At 37.2% G+C, this 13406-nt stretch overlaps 1 protein-coding gene and 1 long non-coding RNA gene across 8 annotated transcripts in view; one reads left to right on the forward strand and one right to left on the reverse strand.

The window, feature by feature from the left end:
- NRG3 (neuregulin 3) overlaps nucleotides 1-13406 on the forward strand; it is a 1130131-nt gene that overhangs the window by 366560 nt on the left and 750165 nt on the right. The window lies entirely within an intron of this gene.
- On the reverse strand, nucleotides 3576-6297 carry LOC131383088 (uncharacterized). The gene is made up of 3 exons (XR_009212835.1): nucleotides 6038-6297; nucleotides 5778-5916; nucleotides 3576-3730 (listed from the first exon to the last, which is right to left on the reverse strand). It is a non-coding gene; the product is annotated as an uncharacterized LOC131383088 (long non-coding RNA).

Here is a 13406-nt window from a genome sequence, read left to right on the forward strand (position 1 = left end):
GGGTCTTAACACACTTCAGGCATTGTGCATGCTATATGTTTGAATCCATCTTTGTATTTAATGCTAACCACTCCATGAAGTAGTTGTTATTTATCTCCATTTATAACTAGGAAACTGAGATTCAAATTGCTCATGTAATTTGGCCAAAGTCTTACAGTTAGTTGTCCAGATTCAAATTCCCCATCTACTGGACTCACATAGTCTCTATACTTCCAGGTTGGTTTTCACACCTATTCAGTGCTCAATAATTGTCAGTCATCACTGTTGTTATTATTGGGAAAACTTTGAAACACATTTCCCAGAAACTCTCAATTGACAAATGTGGAGCCAAGTCTCTTTTCAAGATAGGAAATTTGTCTTGTCTTTTCTGTATATGTGCTATAACATATTGCTTGCCTTCTTGTGAATCCACTAAGAGTCACATGTTGGCGGTATGTATGACACGTTCATGTCTGTCTCCTTTGTCAGCTCTCTCATGGTCCAGACATGAGAAGGTCATCTTTCCTTATTCTTCTTCCTCATTTCCACCCACTGCAGCTTGTACTTGGGCTGTTTGTATCTTGGTAAGTGCAGGAGCGCTTCAGTTCATCATCACTGCTGCTTTTTCCTCTTTCCACATACTGGATCTTGCATTGATGACTTTAAATTTGGAACCATTCATTCTACTGTGGCTGTTGGGCTTTCTCTGTCTTTATAGAGTCTCATTGCAGGCATACTCACTAAGCTCCTGAAAACTGACACACCCTTGCATTTGGCAACTGGCTCATTATTATTACTATTATTATTATTGTTTTATTGTATCATTTATTGATTTTGAACTTGATGCTGGGTTCGATTAAGGGAAAAGACTTAAAGGGTTTTTCTTTTTTAACTTGCTTATCTTTTTACCTTATATCTAATTTCATCTCATGACAAAGAAGAGATATGAAATTGTATTTGAGGTGGTACACTTATGCTTCCATCTGAATATTGCTTTGTGATTGTTTTGATTAGAAACAATAAATGGTGTTGACAAACTCTGGGAATGATTTTTATAATGAAAGGAATAGTGAAAGTGGAGAAGTTTCAATAAATGATTTTTAAATAAAATGCTTTTCTTGAATATAAAAAACATGGTGTTGGCAGATGACATTGTAGGAAATGTTACTTCAAGATAGACTGGTAGGTCTTTTACCCTTTCCACTTCTCTGTCACTTCTTGTCTTTCTAGAACATCTCATTACTTTCCTTTATGAATTCTTCTCCAAGGCTCTGGTGTTAGGGGCAGCCATCATTTTCCATTTCAGTTCAAGGGACTTACCACTTAATTTAAGTTTCCTCAAGTCTAACCCTCAACTCCAAAGTTCCACTCATCCTTTCACTTTTTAGAGCAGAGATCATCTGCATGATAGTGTACCTATTGATGGTCCCCGATGTTTCAGAGGCCCCTAGTTGTATATTCAGATGAGAATATCAACAGGGCCTTCCTCACATAACTGTAGGAAAAGGTCAAAACCCAGACCCCATAGAGAGACCTGGGACACTTCTAATTTATGAATGCAATTTTTAAAAAGATTTAAAAATTAAATGCTATGACACAAAATACAATACAATAGGAGTGAGTGATTCACAAGATAGTACGAGTATTTATAAACATAAATGTAAGTGGGTGTTGTAGAGTTGAATTCAAATTCAAATTTGGGGCTTTTTGTAAATGTGAGTCACAGATTAATTGCTGACATATTGTACCCCTCATTAGGGATACAGCATTATGATAAATTTCAAGGCGAAAAATAACTAAATCACATTGTGGTCATGTTTTTAGTGGGAATAAAACTTAACCTAGAAGAGAAAGAGCATAATTCTTCATTCAAATATGATATTGATTTGCTGTGTGGCCATGGATAAACCACATAACTTCCCTGGACTTTTTTCTTTTTTTTTATTGGGGATAGTATTAGTTACCACATTGAATGTGATTGGATATGGTGTAAGGACAAATTAATTTGTAGATATGAAATATTTTTGAACTATAAAAGACTTTTGGACTTAAAATGGTAATGATGATACAGCCCCCTTTCCTCATGAAAATTAATTTAAAATAACTAGAAGGAAATTCAATCTTTATTGAAAAGAATCTTTGGCCAAATACAGGAAGAAAGGCTCCAAGAGCCCAGTACGCCATTTCAGAAGTAGATGGTATGCCCTTCTGAGAAAACAATCTCTTATTTGCAACAGTGCACTCTGTGGCAAGTGCATGCCTGGAAGCCACTGAATGTGATGAAGCAACTGGAGGGTCGGAGGCTGAGTCAGGAGACATTGAGACTTACCACTTGTATGAAAGGAGTCAGACAGTGGAGCAAGCTGCAAGAGAAACTCCTTTGGAAGCAGTCCTGAGTGACATCTCTCTCTCTCACCTAGGGAGAATTAAAGGCTAAACTAGACATAGGAATACACTTTAATGCATTTCATGGTCAGCCTCTGACAATTACTGTTATGCTATATCCCACTCTGACCCTCCTCCCATAGTTCCAAATACTCATTATATTCAAAGATAAATTACCAGCATATAGTCTATGAAGACTCACCATGTGAAAAAGGGCAGCATAAATACCAAGGTATTAAAATAATTAGAATAGAAAGCAGTTGAAAAATATTCACCAGGAAAATTTTGTCATGGAGAAAATGAAATCAATTCCCAAATGTATTACTAAATTAAGCAATAGACATTAACAAAGCAATAACTTCTTTGAAATAATGTCTCAAAGCAGGCATTTGGGAAACAGAAATTTGGGAAGAAATATAGCAAGGAAATAGAAGGAAATGACTCTTAAGCACATAAAACAAGAAAATTAGTATATTAGTTTGTTCTCATGCTGCTATAAAGAACTGCCCAAGACTGGGTAATTTATAAAGGAAAGAGGTTTAATTGACTCACAGTTCTGCATTGCTGGGGAGGCCTCAGGAAACTTACAATCATGGCAGAAGAGGAAACAACCATGTCCTTCTTCACATGGCAGCAGGAGAGAGAAGTGCAGAGCGAAGCGGGGAAAAGCCCCTTATAAAACCATCAGATCTTGTGAGAACTCACTCAGTATCACAAGCACAACATGGGGGAAACTGCCTCCATGATCTAATCACCTCCCATGAGGATTACAATTCAAGATGAGATTTTAGTTGAGGACACAGGCAAACCATATTAAGTATAGGAAAGAATAGTAGAAAAGAATGTTACATCTAAAGTTACATTGGAAATAACCTAAAGGAGAATAGAAACTGAAAATATCAAAAAGCATGTGAACACTGAAAAAATGAAACAAAATAAATTAACAATGAGTTAAAACAATTGTCAGGGTAGATGAAAATAATTTGTTAGAAAATCCAAACAGAAAAAAGAAAAGTTCAGCATACACATAAGTGGTGTGCCTGAAAAGGAGAAATGAATATATGGAGAAAAAAATTGTTTAGAGTTACTTTTTCCAGATGTGAAGAAGTTTTGAGAATAAACATTTTTAACTTTTAATCTTTTGTTTGGAAGCCCAACATTATGAAAAAAATTATGCAAAATGATCACCATCAATATCCTAATCCACTTGCCTTTTAAAACACAGTCATCCCTTGGTATCTTCAAGGGATTAGTTCCAGGGCTCCCAGAAGATACCAGAATTCACTGATGCTCAAGTTCTTTGGGGTATGTATTCAGAAACCACCAATATAGAAGGCCAACTAGAACAGGGAATCTTTTGGGGAGTCTGAAGGGAGATCAAGTCCTAAACAAAGGGTGACCTCAGAATTCCTCTCAGTAACATTCCACATTAGGAAAAGAACAGGTCAATGCCTCTCCAGTGTTTTCAGGAGAACGCAGTGTAACCCATGTTCCTAAACTCAGTCAATGTATCTTTTAAAGTAAGGCAACTGACAAACAGTTTTCAACATGTAATACTGCTCAGAATCTAGTTGCCAGATTCCTTTAAAAATATTCTGACAATGAAAATGAATAGAGGAATTACAGCAAAAGAACTGTTGATAGACATTAAATATGTTGAAAATATTAAATATTTCTATCTGCATTAATAAGTAAAAATATTTCTGAGAATTATGTTTACAGAACAGAATGAAAATGTTACAAAGAATAATAACATTGAAATAATTTATCTGATACAATTTAGGATGAAAAGTGGAAGAGAAGGTGAGAGGTAGGATACATATGGTGAATTCTTCATCTTTTATAGCTGAAAGCAAAAAAATGTCAATTAATGGTGATTTATTAAATAACATAGCATAAACATGCAAAGGCATAAAAATGTAGTAAAAGTGTGTAAACAATTAAAATTAGATAATGCAGTAAGAAAAGTGATTGGAGAGTAAGTGGAGGTATAAATGTTGTCAGCATTACAGTGAATGGTCAGGCTCATGCCTATAATCCCAGGACTTTGGGAGGCCGAGGAGGGTGGACCACCTAAGGTCAGGAGTTCGAGACCAGCCTGGCCAATATGGTGAAACCCCGTCTCTACTAAAAATACAAAAATTAGCCGGGCCTGGTGGCAGGTGCCTGTAATCCCATCTGCTCGGGAGGCCGAGGCAGGAGAATCACTTGAACCCAGGAAGCAGAGGTTGCAGTGAGCCATGATCGTGCCATTGCACTCCAGGCTGGGTGACAAGAGCGAGACTCCATCAAAAAAAAATAAGAAATAAAAAATTATATCACATTGTATTTAAAAGGTAACAAAAAAAGTAATAGACATGAGTCCTTCAGATTATTAATAGTAACACAAACAGACACAAAAAGAACAAAGTGAAATATTGAAAAAAAAAAACCTAGTATTATCATGAGGCATACCGAAACACAATATAACTAATTCTGAAAATATCTACCATATTAATAAGGGCATTATCTATCAAATTTTAATAAGAAAATTATTTCCACAAGAAATCAATAGGAATGGATATCTATGCATCACATAATATAGACTCACATTCTATAATGGAAAATCTACAGAAATTTCAGGGCAAAAGAGAAGAAAACATATTAGTTGCAGGAAACATAATTCAGTGTGTGAAAACTATTAGTAAAAATTAGTAAGCAAATAGAATACCACTAAAGCATGATTGATGTCAAAATGTTACATATCATTGTGTTTTTCTCCATTAAAGATATGTCTTCATAAATTCTCTAAAATTTTGAAACAGTTTTCTCTTAAATTGGATTAATGGTTTCTGAATTAAGAACATTTAAAAAATATCTTTAAGAAACTGCTTTCAACTTTATCTTTCAAGTTTTTGGCTATTCACACTTAGTCTTCACTGACTCCTACATGAACTGAAACTCTAAGCGTAGGACTAAGAGCAAGTATTATAGACTTGAAGGCTCATTTGCAAATTACTATGGTAGTTCTCTCAGTTTTGTAAAGAATCAGATGTTCAGTTGGCTGGGAGGATATAGAAAGGAAAAATAGAGTCCCTTCTCTCAAAACCCCTAAGTCCAGCAGGGAAAACACACCTTATGTATCATAATAAATAGAATATGCAAGATAAGCTCCAGTGTATGCAGGGGGAAAGGGACTTTGGTGGAAGCAGGTAAAGGGATCTTGTAAAAGTATAAATTACGTCTTATGATGCAAGAATCAAGCCTGTTTTAACATGGATTGGATGACTTATCAGAGACTTGGAACAAAAAAATAGTGGATATGGATCACAAGTTTTCTGTGATCTTTGGAGGAAAAATGTGACAAAATCCTATACGTTGTCCTTGGGATACCCTCCTGACATCCCCATTCCCTCTGTGTTCCTTGTGCTTACAGTAGAGATGGCTCTTCTCCTAGCAGGTGCTCCTCAGATTCCAGATCTCATTTTGCTGTCTTCTCTCAGGTACCTCAGACTTCTGATCGTTTTTCTGGTTACTAATGTGGACTTCCATTGTTTTTCTCTTTTGTTGCATCTATAAATATTATGATTTCTCAGAAATTTTGTTTTGTATGCATTTATGAGACAGTCGGCCAGATGGGGCTACAAGAGGAGACACAGGAGAGACTCGAGAAAATAAAGTATTTTCTACTCACAGGTCCTAGAGACAGGAGGCATGCCATACATGGCAACATGGGGAAGACCAGAGTGGTCAGGAGGCAGAAACAGGAGCAAGGTAAGTTGTAAGGCATGGCCTTTATTGGGGTTTCTGAGAGAAGGGTAAGGCAGGATAGGATGAACAGTTTAGGACTACTTTGAATAATTTCTCCAGAATTTGGGTAACAGCGGTGTTCTCTAGTTGCCTGGTACCTGGTCCTGGGTTGCTTAAGACAGAAGAATATTGTTTCCAGGGTATATGGGCAAGGTAGAGGAAATGTGGCTCTGGGTTGGTTAGTTTGCATGCTTCAGGCTGGTCCCTTTCCTGTCTTAAGAACTGGCGGCCATGCACAGCGGCTCACGCCTGTAATCCCAGCACTTTGGGAGGCTGAGGTGGGTGAATCACGAGGTCAGGAGATCGAGACCATCCTGGCTAGCATGGTGAAACCCCATCTCTACTAAAAATACAAAAAAATTAGCCGGGCGTGGTGGTGGGCACCTGTAGTCCCAGCTAATTTGGAGGCTGAAGCAGGAGAATGGTGTGAACCCAGGAGGCGGAGCTTGCAGTGACCCAAGATGGCGCCACTGCACTCCAGCCTGGGCGACAGAGTGAGACTCCATCTCAAAAACAAAACAAAACAAAACAAAACAAAACAAAACAAAACAAAACAAAAAAAGAATTGGCTAGCCTCAGGCAAAGGCAATCTCTTCCCCAGTTAGAAAGATTTTCTAAGATATCAAAACATCACAAGGTACAGAAAATTTAAATATACATTTATCTACAATACAGCCTTGTTCTGGGCCTTCTTTTCCCTCACTTTCTTCCTATCATGACTTTCAATCCAGTAGCCTAAAATGCCATCTATCTTCTAATGACTTGCCTGAGATTCACTCTTGTGTATCTAACTGCCTCTTTGCCCCATGAATTTTCAAATATGTCCCAAACATACCTCCCCACTGTTGCTTCTCCCCCAATCTTCCCTTTCAAGATAAATGGCACCATCGGCCAACCAGGAGGTCAAACCAGAAACCATTGGCTTCTTTAATTCCATTACCCTTCCCTTCCTATCCCACAACCACCTACTTACACCCACACTTAAGAACCTTTTAACCATCTACTCATCCAGAAAACTTGGTTCTTCCTTCAACATAAATCTCAAATTCAGCAACTTCCCTACACTTCTGCTGCCACTGCCACTACCACCCTGCACCAAGCAAGCCCCTTTCATCTTACCCCTTTTCTGTCACAGTATCCCCCCCATCATATTCTCCACATTTATACTCCTAGCTGCTCTACAAACCATTTTTGATTAATATTGGTAAAACAAACGACATCACTCTGCAGCTCAAAACCATTCTCACTGATTTCTAGCTGTATTCAGGATGAAACATGCAAACCTTACCAGGGTCCAAATGCCTTCCCAGCATAACCTATTCTCTTCTCTGGTTTTTCCAACATAATTTTTTTCACTCTTCTTTCTTCCCCAGCTCACTATGCTCCAATACCAATGGTCTTTTATTCATTTCTGGAACATGTTCCTGGTCTTGATTTAAAGGAAATTTAATTAAATAATGATCTCCATAGAAAAACTGTCTCTGTCTACTCTGTCTAAATTATTCCCTTCCTGTGGTATTTTCCATTTCAGCAGTTTGTCTGTTTCCTTCAAAGCAGCTGATGACAGTTGCAATTACATTTACTTGTGACCTTATTTTGTGTTTTGTCATCTGGACGTTATGTTCCAGGAGAGTAGGGATAATATGAATGGTTTTCTCACCAACAGATCTCCAGTTCCATCACAGAGTAATAACATTATAGGCACTCAAGGGTAGGCACGTACAGGACATACCCAATAAATAATTGTTGAATGAATGATTTAAGTTCAATTTATTACAATATTTTATTCAAAATAGAGCAATCATTATTAACAAAACATGAAAGAGAAAAATGAGAGAGAGCTACAGCAGGGAAAGCATCATAAAAGTTAACTGGGATTTGGGCTTCTATTAGTGGCTTCAGCTCACCAAGATCTTTATACCAAGTCAAGTCAGGAGAGGCTGGAAAGAGAGCTGAGAAGGCTGGCTGACAAGGCTGTCTCCACTTCACCTTACCTGCCGTGGTTGTGACCATGCTATGCAGCGGGTCTCCGCTGATAACTTTCTTCCTTCAGCCGTGCTTGCCTTGTTACTCTGTAATCGGGATGTGTTTATATTTCTTATTTTGGCAGAAACACTCAAGAGAGGGGGCTTCATTTCAGTCTCAACTTACAACTGCTCTCTCCAATAATTTTTGTGTGTGACATATCCTAATTAGGCTCAGTGTCTTCCTTGCATTCCCAGCAACTTGAGTGACAGATAATTCTATTAAATTTGGGGAGCAATGAGACTAGGGCAGGGGTTGGCCAGCGATGGCCTGAAGGCCAGATCCAGCCTGCCACTTGTTTTTGGAAGCAACAAATTTTTTGGAACACAGCTGCACCCATTCATGTATGTATCATTCATGACTGCCCTCCTGCAAAAATATTAGTACTGAGTTGATGGATATTGATGGTGGAGTTCACAAAGCTGAAAAATAACTTACTATCTGCCCGTTTACAGGAAAAGTTTGCCAACGTCTGGACTAGAGTATGATTTTCTTTATTCTGAGCCTTAGATACAGTATTAGAACAGTTTAACTATTTTTCTAACATCTCTATTTATACATTATTAATTAATTGCAGGGAAAATTGGATTTTGTTTACATCTTCCAATATCATTTAGTTCAGACCCTATTATGTTCCAGGCATTTACTTAATCGATAAAGAAAGCTTTTTGTGACCTTTCCATCCCAAGTAATCTCCCACTGCTCTTAAGGCCTATATTGTTTTGCCACTCTAGCACTTTATCTCTCACAGAGCTCTATCTCACCTGGTGCTTTATCTCCCGTAGCACACAGCATTTTGACCTTGTATGTGAATCATGCGTGTGCATGGCTAATCTAGCCTACTGGTGTGGCATTGTGTAAAGAAAATTGTATTTTGAGAATGACAGATTGCTAGGCTCTGAGCTGCATACTAGTTGGGATTCTGCCTCTTTTGCTGACCTGGAAACTTGTCCAGCGTGTGTCACTTGGTAGCCGTTTTATCATGCATGAATGAGTCCGCATTATGCCTCTATATTAATAGAGACTTGCCTCCTTGCTTTTCGTAGATGACAGTAGAACTGGATCTACAATGAACATTATTTAGCATGCCCCATCCCTGCCCGACACACAGACACACACACACAGACACACGCACACACAGACACACATACATACACACACACCCCTCACTCTCACTGATGTCTTGTGTCCACTGTTTCTAATCATTAAATTGAGGATAGGTTTGGACACTACTTTTACAGTCAGTCGTTAGAATCCTAACTCTGTCATTTATCGAGGGACTTTGAACAAGATACAAAAGATGACCTTTAATTTCCTCATCTTTTAAATGTAGCTAATCACAGCCACCTTCCCGGACTGTAGTAGGAAGTAAATGAGATAGCAAGCACAACTGGAAGGTGCTGGCATAGCCCATGACTCACTGTTAAGTGGTCAGTAGAGGTCAGTTTTGTTCACAACCAAGGCCTGTGACTTCCACTCCAAACTGCTGAGGGAAGCCCTGCTTCTCAGTTACCTGAATTGTAGTCTCCAGGGGTGTGAAAGCCAGGGTGCTTCTTTAAATTTCCTGCTCCCCGTGATTTCAGATCCCCTCATACAGTCTTTGCCATCCTTGTACATTGCATTACAATCTGCCACAGTGTGGAAGCCAGAACTCTGAGTCATTACTGCTGTTTCCTGCATCCTTAAGACCTCGGAAATATATCTTTACTCCATCCAGTCCACTTCTCACTTAGTTTCTCAGTCATCTGTTTGAGCCAAACTATGGTTTTGTTTTCCCTGGTCTGATTGAAAAATCTTCATCCTGGCCTCCCTCCACCTCCTTCTCCATACGAAAACTAGAACTTTTTTTTTTTTTTTTTTTTGAGACAGAGTCACTGTGTCGCCCAGGCTGGAGTGCAGTGGCGCGATCTCCGCTCACTGCAAGCTCTGCCTCCTGGATTCATGCCATTCTCGTGCCTCAGCCTCCTGAGTAGCTGGGACTACAGATGCCCACTACAACGCCCAGCTACTTTTTTGTATTTTTAATAGAGACGGGGTTTCACCGTGTTAGCCAGGATGGTCTCGATCTCCTGACCTCGTGATCTGCCCACCTCGGCCTCCCAAAGTACTGGGATTACAGGCGTGAGCCACGGTACCCAGCCTAAAAAAACTAGAACTCTTAAACACATATATCAGGCAATGTCTTTTCAAAAACTCCTAATGATTTCTCATGAAGACTGACATAATATCACATCCCTATGCAGTGGTCTACAGGCTGTCATGGAGATGCCTCTAAATTAATTGCGTATCTTGGAGTTTGTTTACAGTATACCAGGCCCAAGGTCCCATGACCTGATGTCAGTAGCTTTAAAGACCAAATTATTTTCTGCCTCAGCACTTTTGAACATTTTATGCCTCCTCCTTGTAAATCTTTCTGCCTCTCTTTACAAAGGTCATTCTTTATATCCATCAGGTGTCAGTTAAAATTATACTGCTAGAGATCGCTATGAATACTCTCTTCTTTTTGTCATTCCTTTTCTTAGAATCCTGTTTTTCTTGCTTATTCTTACAAAAATTTGTAATTTTATAGATAGATAGCAATCATTTACTTATTTTTGTTTGACATTCCTATTACTTTGTGTACTCTGTGAAGGCTGAACTATGTCTACTTCATTCATTCATTCATATATGCTCAGACCCAGTGCATTTTTTTTTTTGCTATATAGTAGTGCTTAATATATTATTCTTGAATGAATCAATCATTCGATCAATCAACGATGATTTTAGGCAAATTTACCTCTCCCCAGCACATTTTCCTCTGAGTATAAATGGCTGGCTGAAATTCTGGCCTGTAAATAGAAATGTATATTTCCTAAGAAGACTATGAATATACCAATGATTTGAAAAATGAACAGAGGTTCTTACATGACTTTTACTCTAAGAAGATAAGTCCCTTTCAAAATGATGCTTTTTCCAAATCTAGTAACAGGATAAAGTAAGAGCATTTTGTTGCTTCACTCTTTAACATGTTAATTTTCAAAGAGCTTGGAGAATTCTCTTTGAGGTTTAGTACATGGCAAAGTGTAATAAGAAAAAGTATTGGTTTCAGGTTACAATTGGTAAAAGAAACATTTTAAGATATCTTTCAGCAATCTCAGTGTTTCTCTGTAATCTTAAATTTGAAAATACTGATTTTACTATATTGGTAGTAATCTTAAAGTTAATATCTACTTTAGCTGCATATCTCAGAATGATATACAAAACAAGGATTTCGATTTTATTTGGAATTACAAAATGCTTTTACAAAGCCTGAATTTGTCCATAGCTCATGAATATTCCTTTTGTGGTGTTGTTTTCCCATTTTAGAATTCAGCAAAAGAAACTTGAATTCAGACTGCATTCTAAGCATCAATAAGTATAACAATCCTATAACACAGGCAAATATAAATGCCTGTTCTAAAAAAGCTTAAAAAGAAAAAAAAGTCCTGATTGAGTATGTAAAATATCAAGTTTTTACTGATTTAATCGTCATCCATGAGGTGACAACTATTATCTCAATGTTGCCAGTGGGGAAAGAGTCATACAGAAAAGTCCCTTGTTCAAAGTCACATTGGTAGTAAGTGACTGTAAGGATTTGATTGCAAGTTTCTTAAACATCAAAGTTCAGGTTCTTTTCATTGCTGATTGCCTTCTGACTTTTTGCATCATCCAGTTCTTTTTCTTTCTCTCCCCCAACCCTTTTCCCCATTCTCCATTCGCTTTCCCCTACCACCTTGAGACAACCATTCTAATTTATATAATGTGTACATTTGGATTTGTGTGTGTTCTTACATGCATTTTTTTATTTACTTGATGCTAGTTTCCACTTTTTTGATTAAACATTCTATTTTTCAGCTCACGTTGTTGTGTGAGCATGTAATCTATCACTTCTCATTGCTGCATGATTCTTTCCAGTAATGGAAAAGTGGTTTTCTTCTAACCTTCTACCGTCATAAATTACTCTGCAGCTAAAAGGCCTATGTCACTTATTTTTAGTGCATTATTTTTAGGTTACACCATATATATATATATGTATAATATATATACTTTTTGCTGCCTTTGCTTTAAAAGTTCTTTACTTCCTCCAAGTCATAAAGATATTTTCTCATGGTTTTTTCTTATATCTATAGGTTTACATCTTAAATTTAGATTTTTATTCCACCTTTGTATCTGCTGTTAGCTTAGTTCCAGTTTTATTTTGATATATAGTGTGAGCCAGTGTTTATAATACAATCTATTAAACAATTAAATAGTTAAAATATTTTTGTATTGTAGTCACAAAAAGAAACTTATTTTTAACTTCTATGTGTGTATACATATATATACATATATATATACACACATAGATATAGATATAGATATAGATAGATATAGATATAGATATAGATATAGATATAGATATAGATGTATTTTCTTTTGAGATGGGAGTCTTGCCCTGTTACCCAGGCGGGACCATAGGCATGTGCCACCATGCCTGGAGAATTTTTGTATTTTTAGTAGAGATGGGGTTCCGCCATGTTGGCCAGGCTGGTCTCGAATTCCTGACCTCAGGTGATCCAGCCACCTTGGTCTCCCAAAGTGCTGGGATTACAGGCATGAGCCACCGCACCCAGCCAGGTTACACCATATTATCTAAAGATTTTTCTGTGTCTTTACAACCATTTTTTTGCCAATTTAATTGGTGTAAATGATATTTATTGTGGTTTTAATTTATCTGATTACTAATTAATTTAAGCATCTGTTTGTTTACCTATTAGCATTATTAGTTTGTCAGTCTTAAATATTACATATATCGTTCCTCATTCTGTAATCTATGACTTTTTTTGCTTATTTTTTGCTGCCTTTGCTTTAAAAGTTCTTTACTTCCTCCAAGTCATAAAGATATTTTCTCATGGTTTTTTTCTTATATCTGTATGTTTACATCTTAGATTTAGATTTTTATTCCACCTTTGTATCTGCTATTAGCTTAGTTCCCGTTTTATTTTGATATATAGTGTGAGCCAGTATTTATAATATGATCTATTAAGCAATGAAATAGTTTACATATTTTTGTATTGTATTCACAAAAAGAAACTTATTTTTAACTTCTAGGGAAAGAAAAGTGACTCAATATTATAATGCCTTTCCCATAATAGAGAGTACTGGCATTTTTTTTAAATAAGTGCAAGTCAGATTTTATGTCTGTTTTGAATCTGATCAAAAAAAGTTTT

Source organism: Hylobates moloch, unplaced genomic scaffold (genome assembly GCF_009828535.3).
Source record: "Hylobates moloch isolate HMO894 unplaced genomic scaffold, HMol_V3 SCAFFOLD_3, whole genome shotgun sequence".
Lineage (NCBI taxonomy): Eukaryota > Metazoa > Chordata > Mammalia > Primates > Hylobatidae > Hylobates > Hylobates moloch.